A 27,756-nucleotide genomic window follows, 5' to 3' on the forward strand; every position below is an offset into this window, starting at 1 on the left:
CTGATGTCAGACAAGTTAGACTGCAGGGGAGCAGAGGAATATGGATACCATTCATACTATTTCCAAGAATAGAAGGCAAAAGCGCAATCACTCTCAGACTCTGGACTCTGTGGCTGCTGAGGTTTCTGTGCAGATGAGAGCAAACAGATTGAATTTGGTGTGACTGGAACAGAGAAGCAGCATGAGGGATGGAAAGGCAAAGAAATGTCAAGAGCAGGAGTACCAGTAGAAGGTTATTAGGTGTGCCTGTTGTCTTTAGACAAAGCTGTGAGGTGACTAGCTGTGGCATACTACAATATACAGATTGAAGCACGCAAGCACAGTAACTCATCCAAATATTTCCATGACCCACAAACACTGAGCCAGTGGATGTGATAGACAGGAGCAACAGGAAGATGCTGCAGTCACTGCTGTGTCCCTGTTCAGGCAGCAACATGTCTGCAATGGGTGCAGTCCAGTCACGAACTCAGAAGCGTGTTTGTACCCGCACTCATTTATTCATCATCAACAGCACGTTGCAAACAATCATAAGAATGCCAGTTCCTTGCCAACACACAGAGATTTCTCCTGTCTGACACTTGAGCTGGGCATGGCAATAACAGTACCAGTTTCCAGCTGAGTGCTACATACAGCTCAGTTTGAGTTTCACATCATGGAAGCATTTGTCATGGTCCCATTCAGCTGAGCATGGCAAATACATGAGCAGCACACCAAGTCCTCGCTGCCCCCATCACAACGTGACACCTAAGGATGAGTGCAAGCACTGAAAAGCACAAATTGGCAGCAATGCTAAAGACCTACAAGAAGCTGTGATACAATCATGATATATGTTGTTGACCAGATGCATTCATACAGTTAATAGGAAAGCCTACAATCAGTTCCTCCTGCTGTGCTTTTTGTTATTCATTTGTAGCACAGCAACACTTTGCCACCCACAAAAAAGGCCGGGATTTCCCTGTGCTAAGAGATGTACAAACAGAGAGCAAAAGAAGGTGGCTTCTATCCACAAATACTTCTCATCTAACTGCTTGGTGAAATGTCACCATCCATATACAGCCATTTGCTGAGCAATTCATCTGGCATCTCCCCAGTCTGCTAGGCAACATGACCATCAGCTTTGCAACGCCCAAGAGCTTGCACTGTTAAAGAGAGAGTTGGATTCAGCCAACTCCTCTCATGTAAACGCTGCTCTCTGCCAACTCTGTGTGGCTCTAGGTTATCAAGCTTTTTGTATATAAATGTTTTCATATGAAAACATTCTTATGAGAATGTGTGTTAAAATTAATGCTTTGCTGAAATAGCAGCTGCATATGCTTTACAGAACAAAGCCTACAAGTGGTTTCTCTGTTTCCAGCCACTAAAAACTGACTCACAAACTCATATTATCTGGTACCCCTGAGAAGGGGTGGAAGTCTCACATGTGTTGGAAGTGTTGAGCAGCATCGTGTCTAAACTGTGTCCATGCCAGGCCTCCCAACCTGCCTGTTCTGCAGCTCTCAGTCCAGTACTCATTTTCTTACCCAAAACTTCCACTTGGTGGGTTGGTCTTTCTAATCACCCATCTTTCTTCCCTTTTCTCTTTACCTTCCTTCTCATAGACCAGAAGTGTTTGAGGACTTCTGTAGGAAGTGCTAAAGGCACCTGATGTTTCAAGATCTCAGCAGCAGACTCAACATCAAAAGGAGCGACAAGGAACCATGGCTGTGTGCAGGGGTAAAGAGGGAGCCTGAGCAAAAGCACTCCTGGCCACCTGTAAGAAGTCTGAAGCCTGTTAAAAACTTAGGAGAGGAAGGAGAAAGAGGAAGATGAAAATGAAGATGAAGCGCAGAAAGAATCTTGGCAAGGCATCAAAGGTAGAGCATTGTGGTTGAAGAGCCTGGCTCACCTTGTCACAGCTTTCCCCAACATGACTGGCTATTGATCTAGAGCCTCACTGATGAGACAGCAGAAGCTCAAAAAATGAGGAAGGAGGAGCTGGGCAGGGAGGTGCCCTTTGGAGTAGAAAGGCAGGAACAGCAAGAACAACTGGAGGGCAGGTTCTCACCAGAGGCATGGGGTACAAGCACTCTGGAAAAGAAAGGCTGGATGCAAAACACATATGAATATGTATTGTGTGAGATCAAGAAGAAGGAAGAGGAAGGCACATCCAGCTATTGCCACAGGAAAATCCACCAAGGGTGGGATACTTCCCCACCCATCCCCACCCCCAGCCTTCACCAGCATGGCTCTGACAATGCTGGTATGTTTTTTTCTGACTGTGAACAGATTTCTTACTGTATCAAGCACACTGCAGCAAAAACAGCTCAGGGTATTTCATTAGCATTGAACACACACAATAGCATTGTGGCAGAAAACAGACTCAGCAAGGAGAGGCGATGCTCTGAGGTTTGCATGGAAGTCTCCAACCATCCATACATTCAATATAGGACTAGGATGTTGCTACTCTTATTCATGTGACATGGTTTACTACAAGAACAGTCTTACTGTTCTTGCAGCCAGCACTCCAGAGATGCAACATTTTTATCCCAAGCAAAAAAGAGCCAGCAAGGATGATATTCCTTGTCATTGCAAATGCAAAAAACACTACCTCTGAAGTGAATGGTGCTATATTCCTGTGTGTTTCTATAATGAAGCAGGACTGCTGTTCAAAATACAAACTTGCCCTGGAGCTCCTTTAGCTGTTCATCCCTAGAATATGAATCCAGACATTTCCTGGACAGTGTAGCCCAGCGGCAGTAGCAAGGGCCAGCAATTGCACTTGATGAAGCCATGGAATAGCTGAATCAAACACTTTCAAATCCATGTAATAAAAATGTTCCATCTCATCTTTTTCCCATGATGAAAGCTATGCAATTACCTTTTTTAATAGTTTTTCATGCCTTCAATAAAAACAACCATTAAAAAAATTAGCAAATCTGGAGAATTGCTTTGGAAAACATGTTAATTGGTATTCAGAAGTCAATTTTCATAGTTTATTGTCAAAACTGGTATGAAGGAATTCTCTTCTGTGGTCAGTCAGAGCCTGGCAGATTTTCATATTATTTTTTCCTTTTAAAAAATAGAACTTTGAGCTTGAATTCAGTGTAGTACTCCAGAAAAATGTTGGATAGCCATTCCATCCAATAAACATGCAGAAAATGTAATTGATATTTCATAATTAAAGTCCAAACTGAGAAGGAATAGTAATAATTAGTGGGGAAAGTACATAATATAATCAGAAATTACATCATAGCCAAGAGATTTCCTTTAGGCAAAGGAAATATATTACTCTCAAGATTTCTCAAAGCAAAATCAGTATTTTGCTTTTTTGGGGAATGGTTTTTATGGTGTTTTTTCTTCTGAAGTACACTTCAGATTCCAGTAACCATTAAAGGGATGATGCATTTGTCTGAGGAAGAGTTAGTAGTCTCATTTGTACTGTCTTATTCCCAACTGTCCCAAATAGGACAAAATCTCACTGCTAAGTGTTGTGCAAATACATGGCAGGAGAGAACATCTGTCCCTCTGGGCTTCCCAAACAACCTGATATCTCCAAACACAGAGTAGGCTGTGAGTGCTAATAAGAATTTTTCATCTTCTACCTCTAAAGGTTTTATTCTCTTCCCCTTCTCATTAAAAAAAACCCTGGCAAACATCCAGGCAGAGGTAGTGATCAGGGAGGATCTGTAGCATGGAGTGTAGTGCCTGGCTTGGCACAGGGCAGTACAGCATTCTCAAGCCAGTGGATGCCTGGGCAGATATGTTCTGGGCTCGGACATTTTGCTGTCCCCCCAGTCATCTCACACATCTGGAGTTCTTGCAACCCTTTTTCTGTGAAGGTCTCCATGAAGCATGAGAAAACACATAATGCTAAACTCTTTTCACCACCAGCTCTTGACATCCTTCTGCTGTGGGAAGGAGTTCTGAGGAGCAGATACTCCTCACTTCCCTCTGCTGTCTCTCTGAGCCTTCCATACCACATGACAGGTCCGGGGAGAGATACAAAAAGGCTTACACTGGCAGCTATGTATTGCCTTGGGAAAATGTCATTTCCACTTTGCAGGGTTCCTCAGACACTTGCTGGTGCCATTTATTCTTGTGTACTCCCTGTTATGTGGTACAGAAAATGGGAAATATGGCTTAAGAGCTCTCTGAAGAACACTTCTCAGCAATGGCCTCCTCTCATTCTTCTATTCTTTTTTTTTATTTCATTTAAGGCACCCAGAGTGGTGACAAAGACATTAAAAGCTGAGAAGAATGTACTACAAGAAAACTACTTTATTAAAGCATTAAAAATTGCTTCTTAGCTCTAACATTTTGAAGGCTTTTTTGTCATCTTTCTCCTTTTCCTCACAGCCTGCAATTCTCCTTAAGAAGCTCTTTCAGACAGGCTTCCTTCCATCACTGGAGGTTTAAGGTCCAAATAAATTTTGTTCTAGAGGAAATTCTATGCTTTCCTGGTACTCGTGACTTTGGCCTCACCAGCAATCCAATGCAAATCCAATTCAGTTCACCATTTACTTCCCTTAATTTATCCAAGTTTGCCATTTTGAAATAATAACAGTAACGTATTTAGAAAGCTACTTGGAGGCTTTTTTTTTTTCTTTAGCATATCCACTTACTGACACTGATTAAATATAATCAAATTATGAGCAACATTGCCAGCTAATGTAACAATAATTTTCATGTTAGGAATAATGTAGGATTATGAGTCACACACAGTCTAAGGTCAAACTGTAAAAAATGTGGTCATCCTGCTACACTGTACTTACCACTGAAGTATCTGACAGTATTTCTTCCTAATAATACTGCAATCTCTGTACATTTCTAAATGTAAGAAATTGTCAGACGCATAGCAATATTCTGCTAAAACCTTTTCAGCTGTCCTTCTCTGAACTGAGTTTGACTTAAACAGATTATTCTTTCCCTATATTTTCTCGTAATTTCTTTCAGTCATATTTATTGCACCTTTACAGTACTCCTACATGACCTTTTTCTTCATTTCTGCTGCTCCTCATCAGTGCATATTTTTCAATATCTGTGTTAAAATTTGGATGACAAGAGGGACATATCTCTATTATCTTAACACTTTCTAGTTTCATATCTTACACTTTTGAGCCTTTATCTTAGTTCCTGGGTGTTCTGCCCATCAGTGCTGTTCAATAGCTTAATTTAGGCTACAGATTTCCTGTTTCTTCAGAAGAAGATTCCCCAGTCACAAATACCCACTTCTAGTTTCTGCATTTCCCAGGTTCTTTCTCCTCTGCTCCCCCTTCTGATTTCTGCCTGCAGGTCACACTCCAATTAGTTTTCAGTTTAAGTAGACATGTGAGTAGTCAGAATTTGCCCATTCATTGTCCACATAAGCATGTACAGGCAAATAAGGGCAGGAGTTCTCAATCGTGTTCACAGGCACCTGCATATCCTTTATTGTTATAGCCAGTGGTACTTAAGTCAAAACAACCACCAGAGCTTGGGGAATGATTCAGTTCATCCTAAAATAGGCATCTAAATATTTATTCAGTTGACTCAGTACAGAATATATAGGTCAACATTGTAGATGCTCTGTCATGCCCAGCACAGCACCTGGTGCCTGTCTCAGAAAGCTGTGCATCCCCCAGGGTTCCTGCACCTCATGTGCCTCAATGTCTTGCGTGCAACTGGGCTGGATCCCAACATCTGTTGAGCTGAATTGTGTCCTAAGTAGCTGATGGACTGCGTCACCTGCTGGCATCACTGCCTGTGAGGAATAGAGCTCAGCTGCCCACGCTTTGCAACCTGTGCCCTTTTAGGTGTTTCTGTTTGACTCACTTCGACAAGAAAGTCTGCAGGTTGTGTCCCATACGTGGAGGCCTGAGATGCCTTTCACTCACCCAGATGTTTATATTCATCTCTCCGAACCTCTGCCACAGCTCTGCTCTGACTCCAGCACAGCGACTCTGCTCGCCAGAGAGGTCTGTCCCGTGGTCCCCATGTCAGCACAGGCATCTGCTGCACCCCATCACATCAGTCCCCCTGGTTTGTCACCCCAGGCTCCTTGGCAGCCAGTCAGTCACCCCCATCAGATCCAAAAGTGGATCAACCATACAAAGTAGATTAACCATGTACCAACATCTCTGTGCAAACAAACGCTTCAGACTTCACAGGATTCAAATATTCTGCAGTGAAAACAGAAAGATAATTTAATATGAAGTGGTTAATAAGAATGTTCTTGTGCCAGAGCTGAAATTTATCAAGAAAATTTTACAGATACATGCTAATTATTATGGATCCCTATTTGCCTTCTTTTAATTTCTCATTCAAATAATACAATTATCTAACTAGGGAGAAGAAATAATGTTAGGTGACTATGGCACACTGAAAATCATAAGTAATTTGTGGTCTAATAGAAGCATTCAAAAATGCTTTTCACTGAATTAAAGACATGTCAACTATCAAGAATATTTAGAAATAATGAAATATTTTTAGATTTAAGTTCTGTACTGAAGCATTGCGGACCGAGCTGACTTTATCTGATAATTCATTCACAGTGAATAATCCCACTGCCTCTACTGACTGAACATCTGTGCATGGTCAACACAGACAGACAAAAGGGAAAAGCAAAGGAAATGTATGTCCATTCAAATATCAGCTAAAAAACAAATGTTACGTTGCTGAGTTTTCCTTGAAAATATGAAACAAATGTTTGAAGATGCTCAGTATCAGTAATAGGGAAAATAAAAGTACATGCATTGATTGCAACCTGGTAGTTTAAGAGACTTAACCTAAAATGAAAGTATATTTCTTATGCCAGGCAAGACCCAAATTCAATTCTGTTAGAAATTAGAATTTAGAATTTAGAAATTAGAAATTTAGATTAGAAATTAGAAATTAGAAATTTAGAAATTAAAAATTAGAAATTAGCAGGTTAGAAATTTTATGATGCGAAACTGGCTTTTATCTTTGAAATACTGAATGCTACTGAGGTCACAGTAACATGTAACTGACAGCAGGATAAATTCCTCTTTCAAATTTGAATCTGATTTAAATTGATATTTCAGAGAGCAGGTACCTAAATCCCTATTTTTAAAAATGCCCTTAAAGGTTTAATCCCTCAATTACAGCATTTTAAACTGGCTTCAGAGTGGTTATTTTGGATTTACATTAGCATGAGTGAGATTAGAATCGGAGCCAGAGGAAGTTCACATTCCATGCAGTTCTCAACAGCAGAAAGACAAGAGTTGAAGCACACTGTCAAGTAAAATAAATTGAATTTTCATCTTACATATCTTAAGTTACAAGATATTTTGAATGTTTGTCCCTTTGTGTTTGTTCACCTAAAACACTAGTTGCCATCCAGAGCATATTATTTATTTTTCACTCTTAGTTGAAAAAACACCAGCAACAACAAGAAATAAAATCCACTGAAACAGCTTTAATTACTTGATAGCTTGGTCTAAGGTGCTTCTTTATGGTATTTACAGATATTACTGCCTGGTACTTTAAAAGGAGAAGAAACCTATTGAGAGTAGGAAAGAAAAGTGAACATAATGGTTTGTGTAGAGGTCACAGGATGAAGAAATTGTAAGGTTATGAAGAATGTCATGGTATATTGAAGGGTCTCATGGGAATTAATCAAGTAACAGAGAGTCTGTAAAATGCCATTGAATCTTTCTTCCCAGTTCATGGTGGGATCAATTATTTCTTTGTGCTGTCTGCTAGGTGTTTCATCTGTTCTTCAAAACCTCTCCCATGTCATTTAGAGATGCTTTCTCTTTCATAGTATATTTCTGTTTTCCTATGACACTTGTCCTTTGAGATTTTCTAATCCCACCATAGCATTCACTTAAAGGTTTAGTTAGGAGTACACTTGGCACTTCATATACTGTCTGAACCATCTGTCTCCAGAGAACTATAAAATTGAAATAAACCCCATTACCTGTTTTCTATCTCAATTAATCTGAATTAAGTGGCTTAATTCAGGATTGGAAAACTGCCTAGGTTACTGAGATTGTTTCTACTAGATTATCCACCACAAAAATCCAAGGGTTTTCCAAGGCATTCTATATAGTTTCCCACAGGCTCCTACCAGAGAATCTGATGTATTAGGGTGGAGACAAGGGGTCTGTGCAGTGCTGGGCACTGACTGCCTGGCCACACACAGAGGGTGGTGGTAAATCCTTTTTAAACTGGACGCTGCCACCAGTGGGGTCCCCAGGGATTGATAGTGGGCCCAACACAGTTTAATATCTTCAGGAGTGATCTGGGTGATGGGATCAATCCATCCTGATGGAGTTTGCCAACGATACCAAACTGAGGGGGAGGTGGACACTCGGGGAGGGAGAGTCACCCTGCAGGAACCCTGGATAGGCTGTAAGAGGGGGCTAACAAGAACCTTGTGAAGTTCAGCCAGGACAAATGTAATGTCTGCACACGGGGAAATAAAATTCAGGAGTGCAGCACAGGCTGGGATCTGCCTGGCTGGAGAGCTGAGGTCCCAGTGGACAGCAAGCCCAGTGTGAGTGAATGTGTGCTGCTGTGGAAAAAAAAAGCCAATGGGATTGCATCAACAAGGACATCATCAATAGGGTTAAAAAACTTTTATCCCACTCTATTCAGTGCTTGTCAGACTACACCTGGAATACTGTGTTCAGTTGTGGTCCCTGCTATGCAGAAAAATTGTGGACAGACTGGGGGAGGTCCAGAGAAATGCCACAATGATGATCAAAGGACTGGGAAGATTTACATGGAAGGAAATTATGAGAAAACTGTGTTTCTTCGTCCTTGGGGCTTAGGGGACACCTTATCAGTGTTTAAATACTGTTTCTGTATTTAAAAGGTGGCTACAAAGAAATTGGATACTCCCTTTTTGCAAGGAATCACATGGGTGACCCTCACATAGGGTAATGGGTACAAGTTATTCCTGGGGAGATTCTGACTGGACATGAAGAAAATATTTCACAATGAGAATAATCAGCTGTTGGAATAATCTCCTCAGGGAAGTGGCGGACACTGTTAAGATTGCTCTGGATGGGGTGCTGGCCTATCTTGTCTAGACTGTCCATCTGCAAAGAAAAGTTGTGCCAGATGGTCCTTGAGGTCCTTTCCAACATGGTATTCTATAATTTCATGGTTCTATGAAAATCATCATGTAAGTTGATCTAGTTATTTCACAAGCAAGGTTTGCTCTTGCAATATGAGGGATGGGAATCTCATATATTCCAGTTATCAGAAGTCCATACTTAACTGAAAGTGATAGGAAACTCCTGACATGACTCAGCCTCCCTGAAACCTGAGGCAGCAGGATGACTACCATCCATGCACTAAATGGGAGGATGGGTTTCCCCATCGTACTTCAGACAGAGTGTACCTATCAAACATATCTACCCAGTGACACGTAGAACACCTCAGGCACCCTTGCCGGGCATCCAACACTGCCACAGAGTGTGCAGCTCTCCCAGACTCTCCTCTGTGTCATCTCTGTCTGGTTAAGAATGGTGTTTCAGGTATCCTGGGATATTTTGAAGGAGTCCAGAAATCCGTGGTTCAGTGCTAGAATCACTCCTTAAATGTTTAGATGCCCAAGCATTGTTCAGTATCTGGAATCCCCATTGAATCAAGTCTCCAGTTAGTCCTTGATGGCTTGAGGCTGCCAAAACATGGTGGGGAAAGCTGGACCGTGCACTCTGAGGGAGTCAAGGGGAGTGTCAGCAGACACCAGTTTACCATTGTCAGCAAAATGCAATGAGTCTTGCACTATATCGTTTTTTCTAGATGCTAAGTTTGCTGCTATTATTTCTTTCCTTTGATGCTGGCCAAAACTTTTAAATGGCCATTGTCTTAGCTTGAAATGGCCTGACACCTTCCTGAGTTGACTGGCAGTATTTCTCTGCCAAGCCTTTGAATGGTGCACAGCAGAGGGGGCAGAGCGGAGACTCTACATGTAAATGTGATCATGGTGTTTTTAAAGTATCAGCCTCTAAACTCTGCAGAAGAATTGGGTCTCTCTGTGCTCTCCAACTCACTGATTTCACTGGGGTTTGGGTCAGGCACTAATATTGCACCTCTTGCTTAGTCTTCATGCCCATTTGTAGGCAGGGTGACTGGACTGCTGTGCATCTATTTTATACATTCTTCCTGTTTTTATTATATGGTTCCTTGCCTTCCTTTTATTGTACAGAGTATTTGTGGAAGCAACACATATTCTGGGAAGAATCAGATCCTAAATTACTAATTCCTTGAGGCAGAAAAACAATCTAGAAAGACATTAAATGACTAAGAAAAAACACTAAAAAAATTATTGACTGTGTCAGTCTCCGTCTCTTGACTCACCAACATATTTCTCTGGGGTTAATGCTTGTAGAAATATGCTGAATTTGACAGAAGTATTCTGTAAAATAAGAGTAATGTAGTGATGAGTCAAGCCCTTGACTTACCAGTTCTTCAGGCTAAATCTCACTGTTCATGATTTACCATTTAATGTATGTCTTGCTAAATGGAAAATTTGCTATCACAATGATGTTTAAGGAGTCTTTGCTTTCTCTATTAATTGGCTATGCTAGTGTATTGGCAGTTGTCCCAGAGACACTGATAAAATAGAGTACATATAACATGTATCAAAGTTTGCCTGGTATAAATAGAAAGGTCATGACTCTTTTCCCTGTTGCTTGTCTGTATATTTTGTATTTCATTTCTCAATATTGTGCTGTTCCTTGTTTTCTGTAGTGGTGTTTTTGCTAGTAGTAGTAAAGGATAATTTAGGAAGCTGTTGAAAGGATTTCAGAACATCTAACTGAAAAAGAAAAGTATCCTGAAAACACCCATGGAACCAGACAAAATGTCATTCATTCTTACATTTTGCGTAAAATAAGCTAAGTGTCAACGAAATATAATGGAGATTTTGATTTGAAAATGCAGGAATATTTATGCTCCAGAAAAGAGAAAATACCTTAGTTTCAGAGTGACAAAAGGAACTGCTTCAGAATGAATCTTCCTGTCTTGTCAATGACCTTCAGCTTCCTCTTTACTGCCTGAGGTAATGAAAATGCCAAAGAAACATGAGGGTAATTCCTAAGCTCCTCAAACTTAGTTTGTTCATTAATTGAAATGCATTCCCCTAAGCTCATTGGGTTACTTCTAGGAAAGACATCTCAGCTACCTATTTGTACAGAGCAGTTACTCAGCTAAGCTTGAAACTCAGTGACTCATGAAGGCATACCCTGTCCAGCCTGCTAGATACTGGGAATCCTGTTTTGGGACACAGAGCAGTCCCTACACATGGCACAGGGCTGATACCTGCTACAAATTTCTTATCGAGTAGTTGTTGCCTTTGAAACTCTGATCTGCATACAGCATAAAGGAAATTACCTTTTCTGCACAAGCAGAAAAGTTTTTGCCTGATTTCTCTTGGAAACAAAATTTTTCTTCCTTTAACCAAGAAAAAAGTTGCACATTATAGACATTATATAGATGCAGTAAGCCTTCTCAAGTATGAATAGCTTATATATAATTTCTTCAGGTATAGCTGTCTCTTTCATCCTGTTGAGTAATTAGGGTTACAGGATCTTTTCCAATGTTAACGATTCTGTGATTCCATGAGCCTGAAGTGAACCCAGACAAACTACTGCCTTACCGAAGCCCACAGCCAGGGTGCTTGATATTCACTCAGAAAAGGAGCAGCCTTACAATCCCAGCTTGTGTGATTGACACTGCCTGCCTTTTTTAACCTCTTTCACCTCCTGTGTCTGAATACCTTGTGAGAATAGTTTCCATTCTTGGCTGGTACTGAGCTACCTTCCTCCTCACTCTGCTGTGCCTTGGACAGAGATTTCCCAGGAGCAGGTTAGAAGACATGACTTCACCATGAAATCCCAGCTTGAAAGTGCTTCTTCATTTACTCCAGATGGTCACTCTGAAACACAAGGTGTGCTCTGCTGCCTTCTTCATCTTCTCTGTATTGCTCTGGTGGTAAGAGGAAACAAGACTCTATTTCCTTCCTTCATATTCCAAATCCTACATTTCTACTGCAGTCCCCCCAGGCTGGCAGTGTCCTTCACCATCCCAGAGCTGGTGCTGTGACAACCATGCTGGGGAGGAGATTAAAGGCATGTGTGAAGCAGGGAGGTGAATCTGCAAACCAAATCAATTCATAACCATTCACCTACAACCTTACAACCAACTGAGCACCTCCCAGGTTAAAGATCGTCAGTGAGCTGAGAAGGGAGCAGTTTAGGTCTTTATTAAACAGAGTGAGCAATGTCAAGCCTTACACCTAAACCTTGCCCCGAAGTTTTTGCTGCTTCCACCATAAAAGCTAATGGTCCATAAGTAAATGTTCCAATAAGTAAAACAAATTTTGCATCAAATTTGGACATATTTTTCTACACATTTCATTAATAAGTACCAGGCAAAATGAAAACTGAGTATTTCACACAGTGCTGACCTCATGTACCTTCTTTCTCTACGTATGTTATTTGAACCCGTCCTCTGTTGTCTTGCGAGCTGTTGATGATTACATCCAAAACATTATCTTTGAAACACAGCACAAAACTAATTACTGTCACCCATATCTCTAGGCACTCTGGCTGCAACCCTGATTATTCTTAGCTCTAGATCAAGAAAATCCACTGACCCCTTATGTTATAATGTCGTCATTTATAGATTTTTCTCTACACTGTCTTTATTTGAGATGTCTCTTTTAGACAATGAAATACAGTCAAGGATAGTTCTTTGACCTAGCCTCTATTTCCAACCTCCCCAAAATTCTTTGTAACCAAACCTGCATTTGTCCTCAAAGCAGCTGTATCAGAAGCAATGCCAGTGACCTCAAAAAATTACCTGAGAGTGAATCTGATGTCAGTAAAGAAAAGGTCTTCTGTCTCTCTTTTGGAGATGCATATTTGCTGCCAGATTAAGGCTTCGACCTTCCTTTTTGGGAACTTTAACTTATTATTTATTTGGTATCCTAAGCCCTTTAAATCTTGTCCAGTTAAATCTGAGATATTAAGATCTTTTGAAGAATATGAGAAGTACCAGAAGGTCGTTCAAAAGGTAGATAGTGCAACTTGTTTGGAAGGAGTAAAGCCAAGATGATCTCAGGCACGACACAGATGGCAGTTCAACTGCGGCAACAGTCAGCTACTAGCTCTCTATGCCCTTGAAAGAAAGAAAAGAAAAGAAGAAAAGAAAAGACAAAAACAAAAGCACAACAACAACACACCCACAACAATATACCCCCCACAAAAAAACCCCACAAAAACCACCAACCAACAAAAAAAAACCCAAATGAAAACCAAACCAAACAAACAACCTCCCCAAACAAACAAAAAACCCCAAAAAACTGCAAAACAAAACAAAACAAAAAGAGAGAAAAAAGGGGAAAACATAGGTGTGTAACTCGTGTACATTTGTCCAGGGGAAATTGTGTTAAACTTAATTAATTTCCTGCTGAAGCAGAGTTTCAGGCTTTGCAGATAAAAGCAAGGCATTGTTGACTTATATCTCAGCTTAGAAAGTCTTTTTCCATATCCTACACAGATTCTCATAAGGAAATTGGGGTGAAATCATACTGGAGGGGTGAAAAATAAGATTGGGAAACCTTCCATTGAGCCAGAAATGAACAAACAAACCAAAGAAGGTAGGGAAAGTTTGCCAACAAGCAAATTTTATGGGGCTCCCTCCTCATCCTTCCACTTTCTCTTTTTGTTTTATTTTTCTTGCTGTTTCCTCCATCCCATCTTGCAGGAGCTGATGGCAGCTTCACTTCTCTCCCAGCTCAGTGACAGTATACCAGCCCAGAGGTGCTGAAGATAACTATTACTTTCAAGAACTGAAGGATGTGAGAGAGATCTGAGTGCAAGTTCTGGCTACATCTGACAGGTATTGTCACCCTGAGGGGATTAGCAAAAGACATTTAATTTTCACTTATCAACATTAGCCTTACCCTACAGGGAAACATGTGAGCCCACCTCAAAACCCACTGTTTAATTGCTTTGAGTTCTCCATCCAGTGCTGCCTTTCACCTCCAGTCTCAGAGGATGTTTCTGCCTCACACATGCATTCTGGGTCCCAAGTGTTATGCACAGCAGCACAGTACAATGCCAGGCTGACCTGGCATTGGTCTGACCTGGTCAGAAGGGGCCATGGCATTCTCTGGCTTCCTTTTTCCCAGCTGCAGTGATCTCCACTGCTCTTGGCTGTGCTCAAAGCACCCAGCCAGAGACACCAACTCAGTGCATGCACAAATTTGGAGGAGCACAGCACTGCCATCCCTCTGCACATCATGGGTCACCAAGAACCCCTTGCCACCTCCCCTCCACCACAGCCTGGGAGCACGGGACTGAGGGCACACACTGCTCTTCTGCACATCAGGATGGAGGGGAGGTTTGGTTCGTCTGAAAGTATTTTCTTTTTTACAAACGTTCTGCTTTGGAAATTGATTTTTTTCTCCTCAGGGACAGTCACCAGAACCAGAGCAGAGCGGGAACAACCAGCAGAAAAGACAAACAGAGCCACCAAGTGTTTTCAACCATGCCCTGCTGTGACTTGTTTCTACAGGACCCTAGGAAGCTGCAGTACCACCCTGACACCAGCTGCATACATGTTACTCCATAGGATACTGTTTGCACCTTTTCTGACAAAATGTTTAGTGTTTCCATTCTCCCAAGTCTCCGCACAGGAAGCTTGGCATAAATTTGCTTCTTATTCTCTGGAGAAGGTGTGAGCCACATAACTAAAATGCTCTTTACACAACACTATTAAAAAATAACAACAAAACCCCAAACCAAAACAAAAAACAGCACAAAACTTGCCAAAGCATATTTAAATCTGGCTTTATTTTTCATTCCTGCTATTTCCTAGGGATGAAATAATGCTTTTAATGCTGTGGTTGCAGATGGTTCTGGAGTGTGTGAGTCCCAGAGATGCTCAGGGAACAAACTTTGTTGCATGAACATGTCAAGTCCAAGAACCCTCTAGAATAAGTAAGTCCAAGGACCCTCTAGAGTAAGTGGCCAGGCCACAGGTTTGATTCATTGATTTGTTACAGGTCAAAGAGAAGCTAATTGTGCGACACTGGGCAGGATGTATCATCATTACCATTATTCATGTTTAGCGTGCCAGTGTCTTGAGACCAGCCATGGATGAATCCTTCTACAAGATTTTCTGACAGGCCCTGAATCATGGAAGTTACGGTTCAATAGCCAGAGACAAGGTTGGGAAAAACATCTAGCACACACAATATTCATTCATAGTGATCTCAGAGTGCTTTATTTTATTTCTGTCTTTCTGTGTGTAGGTTAAATAAGCATGGGTGTGATAAATGGAAAAGTGAATGCAGAATAGATGAGAAAGAGCAGATGAGAAGAACAAAAGAACCAAAGGGACAAAATACATGTTTTAAAGAACTGACTTTCTCTTTAACCTTGAGACCCTATGTTTTCACCAAGCCTAGAATCCAGTCCACATGTTCCCACACACATTCTCCAGTCACAGCCCAATCCACCTCGGCAGGGCTTGAGGAAGTTGCTGCATGAGAGATACAGGTTGTCTGTCAGTTTGCAGGTTTATAAATTGTTCTGCCTGTTTAGACCTTTCATCCAGACATGGGAACACAGCTCCCAGTTTGATTTCTATTACTGGCAAGTATCCATCCTCCAGTCCCATCTGTTATGCTTAGCCTGCCTGACACACGCAGCAGACTCAGTCCTGAGGGCAGGCTGACAAGGGGCTGGTGCACGCTTGCATTTCCTATCAGTGACTGAAATGTATACACCAGTATTTTCTGTGGATGGGAAATGTGAGAGCACCCAAATGTCAGGAAGAGGTTTGACGTCAATACTTCTGAACATTGATACCCCACAGACAGGATAGGAACACCATTTGGACCTTTTCTTGTAATTCTACTCTTAATCCTGACTCCAAAACAGGTCTCCTCTCATCATGTTTAGGAGCTGTTGGGGTACTTCCAAATTCTCTTCTCTGCTATCTGGGAATGTTCAGTGAGTTTCCCCCTTTTGTACTTTTTGGGTGCAAATGGAATTAGAGAAATACACAGGAGTATTCATCAACTTTGAGTTTCATCAGTTTTCAGCTTCCACCTTCTTGGACAATTCAGTTTCTTATGACCCTTCCTTTTGCCTCAACTACCAGTACCATTTACCTGATGAAGATTTGTTAATGTTGAAGATTTACTTCTGGCCCTCAGATTGATTGTGAAGAGGTCTTATGCTGTCTTTAACCATTGCACGAGCAACTGTGTCTTGAAGTGCTGAAAGTGATCTGGAGAAGTCAGCTGGTGAAAGCACTTTTCACCACAGCTGGTGAAAGCACTTCTACTGAGACCTGAGAAATGAGACACTTAACTCTTGTAGTAGTATAAGAGCAGTATTAGAAAGACTGAAAAAACAAGTGATAATAGACCAACAAGCAGAAAAATGACATCTTTCTTCAGTTGAGTTCTGAACAAGATACTGAAAGTATAGTGTGGAGGAAACTGAATGGACGAGCCAACATCCAAATATAATGTCCAGTGATATGACACTAACTGAACAAAGGTATTGTTAGTGATTGCAACATTTTTATGTACTAAATGTATGGATATTTATCTGATTAAAACAATGTAAAGTAGGTGTGTGATAGAAGATTGTGATGAAGGAGAACACATTATGCAATGTAGACAAGATTAAACATATATATTTACATATACATATACACATAAAGAAAAAGCTTCTTTGAACATGAGTTGCTGGACAGCCAGCCCCCACCTTGTGCTGCTTGATCACTGGCACAAAGTGCATCTGTAGCTTTTCCCCATTGAGTGCTGGTATGGAGACCTACCCAATGAACATGGTGTGCAGCTGAACAGTGCAGTTTTTTGTGGCCAAGTCTGAGGTTAAGACTAGGGTCTGAAATAACTGACCTGTGACAAGGATGGAACATTTCCAGCACAGAGTGCTGACCAAGGGGAACCCTATGCTGCCAACATGTTCCAAACACTCACGTTCTGGAAAAGGCTGCCCAGAGCCCAAAAGTTGTCAGACCTGTGAGCCAAAGCCTTTCAAGAATCCCCAGCTTTTGTTTCTACCCTCCTTACTGTGTGCATGGTAGCTCCATAGATCTGCTGTATTGCTCAACCTCACAAGGAGACTCTAACCTTCTTTCATCAAAGCAGCTGAGAACTGGTTTCCACACTGCACCAGCAGAGCAGAGCAGCAGACCTGCACCCAGTGTTTTGTAACGCTGCAGCTAAATGACACTGTACAGCCATGTAGCAGGGTTTGCCCCCCATACTCACTGTAATGCACTTTTAAAGTACCGAGCTACCATAAAAATACCAGTCTAGTTAAAGTAACAAATAAAAATTGAGCAGTTTTCCTAGTTGGATTTGGTGTCTGATAGCAGCTCTGAACACCACAGTTCCCCCCTGTGGCTGACTAGCAGGGCAGTATCGCTGAGTTCCACAAAAAATTTGCACCGCTCATTGTATTAATCAGTTTTGTGCAGGTCATGGCTCCTTCCACACCTTCTCATTTGTCACACAGGAAGACATATGGCTCTTGCTCATTACTGCTTTGTGTCTTCCAAATTCATGCATGGATCCTGTTGCCACACCACTTGCAAGCTGTTGTTTATTAAAGCAGTGGGACACAGGTGTTTCTTCTGCCTTTGTGCCAGCATAGGCAAGGGAACCATGCAGAGATGGAGCCCATCTCATGCTCCACTGCATTTTCGCTCATAAGCTCTTTGTGTTTTGTGTGGCCTCCACAGACACTTGCAAACCAGGTTGCTGATTAGAGGAAAAAATCCCCCTTCTTCTGAGTGAGTTCTGCCAGGTAATCAGAGCGGGTCACAGGAGCATTAAAAACATCCTGTGGTTCTGCATTTCTGTGCAGAGTGGCTGGTGGACAATCACAGAGGAAGGAGTCAATGACTCCATGTCTTCTGAAAGTATTGTGCCTCCAGAAAAGTCTGTCAAATGAGTAATAACCGAAGAAGAACAAGAGATCCACAGAAACACCAGGAAGAAGTACTATGTCACTCTGTCACCTCCACCCCTAGCAGGTCATTGGATTCAGTAAGTTTTCAAGGTTAGAGCTCTTCTTTTCTTTGCCAGGGGGAATTCTCCTTGCTGAGGGAAATATGTGGCAGTGGTTCAGGATGATGTCTGTGGGATTTAATGTGCTTTGTCTTTCTCATGGTTTCTCTAAAGCCCAAACCAGTGACTGTCTTGAGAAAACAATCAGAACCTGCAGTGCTGCATCAAAAATGCCAATTACACAGGGTAGTGGGAAGGAAGAGAGAACATGATGGGGAAAAGGAATACTGAGAAGAATGCAAGATGAAATGGATTACCTTGCTGACAGACCTGAACAGTTCCAGCCCAAATGTTACGTTTTATGTACTCTCAACAGGGTATGCTACAGGGGAGGAAATCCAGCTCTAATGGCAGATATTTTCTATGGTTTCACAAGGTATTTTGACTCTGTTGGTCTAGATTTTATACAACAGCCTGTCTAATGAAGTAGTTCTGCAGTCCTTTCCAACAGTTTTGAAGTACAGCATGTGTTGATTATCTCAGTTGAATGGATCTGAGTTCATTTATAAGTTTCTTTGTTTTGCCTTTTTTTTTTCACTTCTTTGTTCCTCCCTTCTCTGTCTAAAGTGCACAAATTGTTTGTAGAAGGAAAAAAACATATAAACAGTGTGATTCAGTACAATAAAGAACAGCTTGTTAAAAATGTGCTTTCGATGCATGTGGAACACAAGCTTTTCCTCTTTCTATCACGCCGTGGTACAGAACATATTAGCTGAGGTTGCTCTGGGAGTTCCATTTTTAAGCACTCTTTTTTCTTGTTCCCATAAAAGCCAGAAAAAAAAATCTTCTTTTCAGTTGAAATTATGTGTGTTTTCCTTTAAGCCAAAGACAATGTTTAACAAAAGTTTGAATCAAGCTCATGCACCTCTTTGTTTTATGGAACTCATGAAACTTATCAGAAACAAATCTTTCTGAAATTATTAGACAGGGCACAGAAAATCTCTATTCTTTTCTTTTCATTTCTTCTTTTTATCCGGCTTAAAGGAAGACAACGGGAGCTTTTCTATCTTTCCACTGAAACGCAATCAAATCCCATCCCTTCAGCTGAAAAATTGCACGTGACTCACTCTTATGACCCAGGCCAACCTGTAGTTGCCATTAAAGTGGACTTGAACTCATGAAGAGTTGAAGTGACTGAACATCTGTTTAATACACACAGAGTACACACACACACATTCACTGAGCGTCAGCCTATATATCTGGAGCTGCACACTGACATAAATACATTGAATACATCCAGTGAATGTTTATTATGAGGCAGGGTTTCATTCTGGAGAACTGTCACTGCATAAGCTTCCTTAAAAGAGTACAACTCCCTTAGCATTGAGACTGATGTGTTTGAGCCTGTTCCTATGGCTTCACTTGCCCAGGCAAGCTGCAGAGGCAAGAATGCTTTGAATAAAAAATTCAAAGCTAACATGCTTTGAATAACAAATAAATAATGGCACACAGGAAGGGATGCAGTTCTGACTAGGAATCACCCAGCCACCGGGAATGCTTTGCACGAAGGAGAGAGGCACAGCACTGAGGCCAAGGGCAGATCTTGGAGCCAGGGAGGGGTCATGGGCCCTGGAGCTCCCCAGCCCTTGCGTCTCCCATCTCCCTGTGCCCCAGGGGCTCCTGTTTCCCAGGCAGCAGGGTTTGCCTTGGGTCACAGGGACAGGGGTGGCGAGTGAGGGTGGATGGACAGAGGTGGCTGGGGTGGCGGATGGAGTGACCACGGCTCGAGGCTGTGCTGTGGAGCCGGCACTGGCTGTGCTTGTGGGAGCGGTGCCACCTCCTCACCATGGCTGTCCCCTGTCCCCCTGCCAGGCCTGCATCTGTCACACGGGCAGGGCTGGGGACACGGCCATGGAGCTGCGCTTCACTGGAGACAGACATTTTGTCTGGACCCCTGACGGCAGGAGCCAGCAGGAGCCAGCAGGGCGGGTGGCTGCATCTGGAGAGAGCAGGGCTGCAGTCGGGATCTTGCCAGGCACTTTGGCTGGGCTGGGGAGAAGGGAGAGGGGAGCAAGGCTGCCTTTGCTGCAGAGTGGGGATTGCAGGTTTTCTCTGAGGGGAAGAAGACAGGTTCCATGTCAGATCTGGAGGAGATGGGTGGAAGCTGGGATACAGAGCATCAGGGTAAGCCAAGAGCAGGCAGCGGATCCCAGAAGCAGAGAAAGGGCTGAATGTGTATGAGAAGAAAGGGGAACGGGAACTAAAAATATTACAAACCACTGGTAGAGAGAAAGTATTTTAGGGCCTTCTGTTCTTTCTTTTTATAGCAAAAAGGGAAAGGGGACAGACTTTGGAAATAACAGCCCACATATTTTCTGACAAAGGAACCCATTTCTGGCCACAGACTAATGAAGCATGTGGAGGTACTGGTACAGGAGCTCCCAAAAGTCAGGGATACAACAGGATTTGAACATGGAGCACATTTTTGCACAGTAGTCAAGATGGTTCATGGAAAACTTCTGTCCTGGTAAGGAGCAGACTTTTCAGAGATTTCAGAGAAAAGCTTGCTCTTGTGAGATTTTCATCTAAATTTGCAGACGTAGGAGGCTGAGGTGGCTTATAGGTACATTTTGAAAGAACATCTGAAGTTTGGATGCTTGGATATATGTAGCATCATCCAGCTGGGTCTTTGCTCTCCTCTAGAATCACTGGGATGAGGAACAGCTTTTGCTGCTGCGTAGACTCGAGGAAAGCAAACGCGATCAGACTCATCAAGCTGTTCCCTTAGCATGGCATGAACTTTAGGTCTAGAGTTTCTGAGAATTAATCAGGCAATTCTCTTGAAGATAGAAATCCTTAGGTAATTAGGAAGCTGGCATTATTCAGAAGCCTTTGCTTTTAGTACCCTTTGCTGAACAGTTGGGTCTGGGTAATTATAATCCCTGGGGGAGAGGTTTCAGTGACTGACAGTCTCCAGTGGTGCTTTGGCCTTCATCCTCCCAGCTGCACAAAGAAGTGAAACTGCACACAGAAGCAGTTTTTGTTTGAATTTGCAGCAGCAGGCATTTGTGTGTGTGTGCACGTGTGTATGCCTGTGGGTTTATTCAGGTTTATCAGTTTTAAATATAAGACATAGGTTGTGTGTACATTTGCATTATGTCAGCACCAATGCCATTTTTGGAGTCTATGAGTAATTAACCTACCATGATATTTTAACTCCTTTCTTACTGATAAGATGCTGTGAAATCTCACCAAGTCAAGTGAAAAATCCACTAACCTATATGTACCATAGGTACAGGATACAAACCAAAGAGCAGGCTTCTATTCACCTGTTTAATGGAAGAAAAATATTTGCCTAAATTAACAGACATGAAATTATGCAAGGCTCCTGTATATGAGAAAATCTTAAACTATTTAGCAATTGTGTCTTTCTCAGCACATCATATATAGATAGAAATAAGTACTAGTGGATGCTGCTGCTCTGCAGTTTGCTACAAAGAATTTTCATTTTGGGCAGAACTAGCCACACTTTTTGTTTTGACTAGTCCAAGGTATTTCTGTATACCTGGAATTTTCACCATTCTTTTTCTGTAAAAAGCCTTTTAGTTTTCACATATTTTCTGTTGAATTATCTGGTGTTCATTTTCTTTTTATTTCAAAGTGAATTTTGTATTTCCTGGGTTACAAATACCTTTCTGATATAAGATATTACCCATCAGGTTACTGACGTGAATACCTAATTTGAACAGCAAACTAGGTGAGAGGATTGATTGGATTAGAAGCTGTTCATGGGACTTTCTTTTCTCATATTAAATTGTGCATTTTTTATTTAAGATTTTATAATATCCTAAACAATGCAGGGTACTTTCTTATCATGAAGGAGTTTTATCTGGACAGATTGCAATTAAATGTGAGCTGCCCAAGGAGCCATTTTGACACTCTTTATTTTAGGCTAAACTATCTGAATAAACAGTCATCAAAGTGAGAAACAAGGACTTGGACCCATAAAGCAAAAGCCAAAATTGCATCATAAATTAGGTCTGTGGAGAGGTGGAAATTTTCTTCTATAGGTGCCTTGCAGACATTTGTTATGTGTGGACTTGGCCTAGGGGTGCATCAGGCAAGAGGTAGCTCTGATCAAACAAGCCCTCAGAAAAATCCAGCCACATGAGTGAATTACATTACCTTGGCAAAGCAACTGAATGTGAGGACAGTATGGCATTGCGTGAGCTCACCCCAGAGATGCACCCCATGACAGCATGAAGACAGGGAAAGTGAGGCTTGGCATTCTAAGGGAATGGAAGATTTGATCTGAAGATCAGTAGGTAAGGTAAAATACTCCTTCCTCAATTAGAGTAAAAGGCAGCAGCCACACATCTAGCCTTTCTCGGGTATCAGCATTTCAGTCCACACACAGGGATGTGTTTCCATTTCTCGCTCTCCATGATCTCTGTACTTGATGGGAGTGGCCTTCCCTTCACTGCTCTGTGGAACACAAGGAGCCATCAATACTGCCCAGTCAAATACCTCATGGCTCCCTGCAGCACTTATGATCATGTAGCATAGGAATGATGTATTATCCCAGGGACTTGCATATGCTGAGAGCTCAGCTTCCCACAATACCATTTTCTCTGCATCCATTTATCCCTTAATTGCTGTGATGCCACATGAAAGCTCATGCTCTCCCACATTTTCTCTCCTCATTGAAGATGTTCCCAGTGTATTTATGTCCTTCTTACAAACACAGCACAGAAATGCTTTTTTGTATTTGCTCTGCTGGGATGGTAGAATCATGAACAAAGGGTGCTGGTTTGAAGTGAGGGCAAAAGAGGAGCAGGAATGGATGCTGTAGACTTTGGGCTCACACATATGTGCTCAGTAGCCTTTAGGCTCACAAACGTGGCAGTTATTTGAACCTGATGTTTTCTGACTTTCTGAGGCCATCAAACGCTAGGTTCATATTATGATGTAGGTCTAGCTAAAGACGTTTTTATGCATATGAAAATTCTTCAATGTTGTGTGTGTTGATGCATATTGTGGTGCTCAGGGTCATTAGAAACACCAGAAAATACAAATGATATCAGGAAAGGGGCAAAACAAGTTAACAGAAGGCATTGTGTGGGTAGAAACATAGAGGATAAAAGCATAGAATCATTGATGTCGGAAAAGACCTTTAAGATCAAGTCCAGGTGTTATTCAAGCACTGCAAGATAGCAATTAAATCATGTCCCTAAGCACCACATCTACACATCTTTTAATTACCTCCAGGGATGGTGACTCCATCACTTCCCTGGGGATTCTGATCCAATGCTTGACAATTCTTTCAGTGAAGAAAATGTTCCTAATATCCAACTTAAACATCGCCTGGCGCAGCTTGAGCCATTTCCTCTTGTCTTCTCATTTGTTCCCTGAGACAAGACATTGACTCTCACCTTGCTTCTCTGGACTTGCTCCAGCACCTCATTGTCTGTCTTGTAGTGAGGGACACAAAACTGAAGACAGGATTTCAGATGTTACCTCATCAGTGCCAGTAGAATGTTCACTTTCCTGGTCCTGCTGACCTCACAATTGCTTTTACAAGTTAGGGTGCCATTAGCAGAAAAGATCAGATCCATCTCCATGCCAGCCCTCTGTAGGTCATGAGAAAAGAGGAATTATTTCTTCAGCTGCCAGGCCTTGCCCGAGTTTGTTAGGTACTCTGATTGGTGTGAGGCACAAAAGCAAGTGCTCAAACCTGTTCCTCTTCCAAGGAATATTCCACTGCTGAGAAGACCCACACCTACACAATGCATAAGCTTTGAGGAAGCCCAGTAGATCCCCTGGTGAGCAATATTGTTGATTTGCTTGTACAGATACTAGTAAACACCTTAGAACCTCACGGGGAGGTTTGTTGTTGCCTCACTGTCTGATTTAAGAGGTTTCCCACTTGCTGATAAATTTGGTTGTTTGCTTTTGGTTTTCTGTAACCATCCTTTCAGCTGATTACATGTCTGCAATCAACAACCAGCACTAGACCAGTGAAAGTTAACCTTAACTATTGTGTGAATCTTGCTGGGAATGTAACTCCCTGAAGGAATTTGACATTCTGTTTTAGAACACTGTTGTTGTAGAAATGTAGGAATTTTCCTCTGAACTATTGCAAGACTCACCTGACTCCTATTGAGATGTCTTTGATCTAACCCACCAAAAAAATGTTATTCATCCCACTGAATAGACATGGTTTCTCTTGCCTCTGTGAAAAGGCTTAGCGGTGCTGGTCAAAACTGAAGCAGCTGCCTTAGGTTTTTCTTGTGGCCCAGTCACCAGAGGTGGAACAAGACCATGTAGGTGCACCCTCAGAAGAAACAGCAACACTACACAAAAAAGCAGAGGTCTTTAGTTTATACAGGTATCCAGCAGAACACTCTCCAGCCAAACCGGGCAATCTTTTTTTACTTGTTGAAAGATGGACCAAATATTTCTCCCATGAGACTGATTCTACTGTTGAATTGTGGTGACTACATCCTATAGTGAGAAGTGGATTAAAATGTACAAGATCAATAAATATAGTGATTTCAAGTGACCTGGAAGCCTGGATAGTGTTCATAGGATTCTGAAGGACAAAAACCTGTATATTGAAACAAATATATGGAAAAGAAGAACCAAGTGGTTTAGTGTTACTAAATGGACTCTAAGTGCTGCTGCTATCTTTGCAGTAAATGACAGGAACTGTGAAATTAATTTAAAAGACAGTATTTTCCCTGCCTGGATTAAAGCTGTACTATGTCTGTCAACTTCTCTCATCATCTTTTTGAGAAGCAGGGACATCCTTGCTAATCGAACCCTCAAGGAGTAAGTTTCCAAGAACTACATACACAATTATCTTAAGCATGTTGTACTGCACATCCTAGCCCCCAGCCAACTCATCTGCATATCTAAATGCCATTTTCTGTCCCTCCTGAATAAACCCAGTCCTGGCCAGACAGACACAAGAGAGGAAGGGTGTTATTAAAGTCACTTCTCTGAGCCCTCCCATAGGAGAACAGCTGCTGGCATGGGTGCTGGTGGAGGGGAGGAAACAGCGAGGTTGGCCTTGAAACCACAAAAGGAATTTGATTTTGCAGATGGTGGTCCGGGCCATTATGCCCTTCTTTGGTCATGGTCCTGGAGCTCTTTGACGATGCATGCAGAGCAGCTGGAAGATCACAGTTTTGCTGAGATATATGCAGGCAAGCTGGAGTCATGGAGAAGGAACAGGCCTGTGGTCCAGCACTAGCAATGCCTGGCAGTCCTTCAGGGCACAGCAAGGAAGCAGGCAAAAGCCCCTGCAGAGTCCCTGCAGGACCCTGCAGTGTTTCTCCAGGGCAGTTCTTCTGCTTTGAGCCATAAGGCTGTGGGGGATCCCAATGTTAGGGCACTTGCACTGCCACACACTGGAGACAATTCCAACAGCCATGAGCAGCACCACACAGTTAAAGTTTAGCTGTCTTATCCCCTCTTTCCTAGAAACTCAGTGCTATAGGTGTTGTTTGCACAGTACCCCGCGTTTTACTGGCACATCCTGGCAGCTTATGCCTCCTCCCATGTGTGCTGCTGGCTCCCCTACAGCCAGCCTTGCTTTCACCTCCTCAAGCTCACCCCCTGCCATCACCAGCCCGCAGATGAGTCTGTTAGAGAGAGCCAAGGTCTATGTCTTTGGATGGTCCTCCTGTCCCATAAAGACTATGGGAGCAGTAGCTCCCTTGTGTGCCTCATGCCTCACAAATGCTGTTCTTTTTCTCTTTAAAAAAAAAGGGGTATTCTTTTCTCTTTCTTCGTTCTTTTTGCTTTTATTTATTCACTTACTCTGTGTTTGGAGAACATAGCAGAGGAATACAACTGTGTTTGAAAGGCTGTGAGGTGTTATGAACTAGATCCAAAACACACAAAAAAAAGGCCCTCTTCACTTCCCATAATTTCATGAAACCTCCATCAATTCTCATTTAGGTATTTTATTAGGTTATTAAGTACTCTTCAGTCTTTTAGCCAGGTACAAAGACCTTTAGTACCACTTAACCACGAGTGCATCAGTCTCTGTGGGAACCATCTTTTTCTGCCTAGTGTCTCCTATCTCTTGGCGTTTGTATACTATGAAGTCATCGTCTTTGCTACGCTTAAGATTCCACACACCAAACCCCCTCCATCCTGTTCCTGACAGAGGAAGGGACTCTGAATTGCAGGTTTTAAACTTATATACTCTATGAAGCACAGATAAAGTTGTCTTTTTTTTTTTTTGCTGTATGGAATTGCAATTAAACGTACTTGAGAATATATATTTTCAGTGTTGTTGTCATGCAAAGCTTCAGCTGAAAATTTTGCTCTTCTTTTTGCCAACTTTTAAGTGTATTCTAGCATCTAAACTGATGAAAATTCTAATTTGATTCAAATAAGATGGACTTGACTTGGAATGAAAATTATTAACACTGTATACAGTTTAATCTTTGACTGAGTTTTCATTTACATTTACATCAGTCCACTCTAAGGAAGAAAGACTTTTTAAAAGTTTATCTTTCTGCTTCTGTCTGTTCTGGGTCTTGTTATCATTCTTGTGGTCCAAACTTCAGGGAAGCACAAAGTCCCTTCACCTTTTCCAGTGCTGTTAGTCACTTGTCATCAGTACTTTTTCATTGCAGGCTACCGATTCTGGACTTTGCTGTAAAGGTACCTTATTAGGTGTGTTGTGCACATAAGGCACTGTACACATAGGCAGTGAGTCCATCAGCAGATACATCTGACCATTAACTTGATAAAATCCTCAAAGAGAACAGTGATAGTATTAAAATGAAACTGTGTTGCAACAGAGTAGTTCCAGCAAGAGATGGCTGTCATTTGGCCTTGTATCTGTATGAGCCCGTATACTCCACCAGCTCTGGCTGCTGAAGTGAGTAGTGATAAAAGATTTATTTTGAGACAGTACATTACCTTGAATAGCATCACAGTCCTGGGTACCAGTGACAAATGAATAATGGAAGTGCTTTTTCTGCCAACAGCCGGTATATTTGTCTATTGCATCTCCTGCCAACAAATTTCTGAACTAGTGTTTGTGAATCTAGGGCGTGAATTTACATAGAGTATGAATAGATATTATTTACTATGGCTTGTTTTTCAGATGCAATACATTTTTATTCTTTCATTTCTTAAACCGTATTTCTCAGAAACCAAAAAGCAAGCAAGAAGACTTTCTTTTGATTTTAAACTGAGGAGAACAGAGTGACAAAGCTGATCAGTCTTAAACTCCACAGTAAATCTGCTTTTGACTTTAGAACTTAATATCCTTACACAAGTGGTTTGTCCCTTTTGTATGCAAACTGGTAGCTAACTTGCACACAGGAATTACTGCTTCACAAAGGTGGTATTTTCTGGTTTGTGCCAGAAAACTTTTGTTTTGATCCTTTATCATCCAACCTATGCACTGAAGGAAGATCAAAAGGTAAGTGACAGTTTAAGTGAAGCCCAGGCACAGTTACTCTGGGGTGCTGGAGGAGTTGAATCCCCACACCACTATTGACCAGTGTTTGTGCAGTATCTGCACCATCTGCCACACAGCCAGGATACAGCTGCGTGATGGAAACCGGGGCTACATCCCTTCTTGAGACCTGGATCATGAGGTGGAGGCAGAAGGGAAAAGATTAAGACCAACTGAACCTTGGCCTGTTTCCCATCTCTTTCTAAAGGGACTTGTGCCTTGGAGAAAAGAAAAGTGGTTCTTACTCGAGGGCACAGACCTTGGCAAGGCCAAAGAACAG

General features: G+C 41.9%; 1 long non-coding RNA gene across 1 annotated transcript in view; it reads left to right on the forward strand.

Moving 5' to 3' along the window:
- The window catches only part of LOC134547015 (uncharacterized), a 64,481-nt gene extending 45,801 nt beyond the window's left edge, over positions 1-18,680 (forward strand). Inside the window, exons 2-3 of the long non-coding RNA XR_010079337.1 lie at positions 13,702-13,836; positions 14,412-18,680. This is a non-coding gene — a long non-coding RNA (uncharacterized LOC134547015). The remainder of the gene's footprint in view (positions 1-13,701; positions 13,837-14,411) is intronic.
- Positions 18,681-27,756: the final 9,076 nt, after the last annotated feature.

This window comes from Prinia subflava, chromosome 2 (genome assembly GCF_021018805.1).
Source record: "Prinia subflava isolate CZ2003 ecotype Zambia chromosome 2, Cam_Psub_1.2, whole genome shotgun sequence".
Lineage (NCBI taxonomy): Eukaryota > Metazoa > Chordata > Aves > Passeriformes > Cisticolidae > Prinia > Prinia subflava.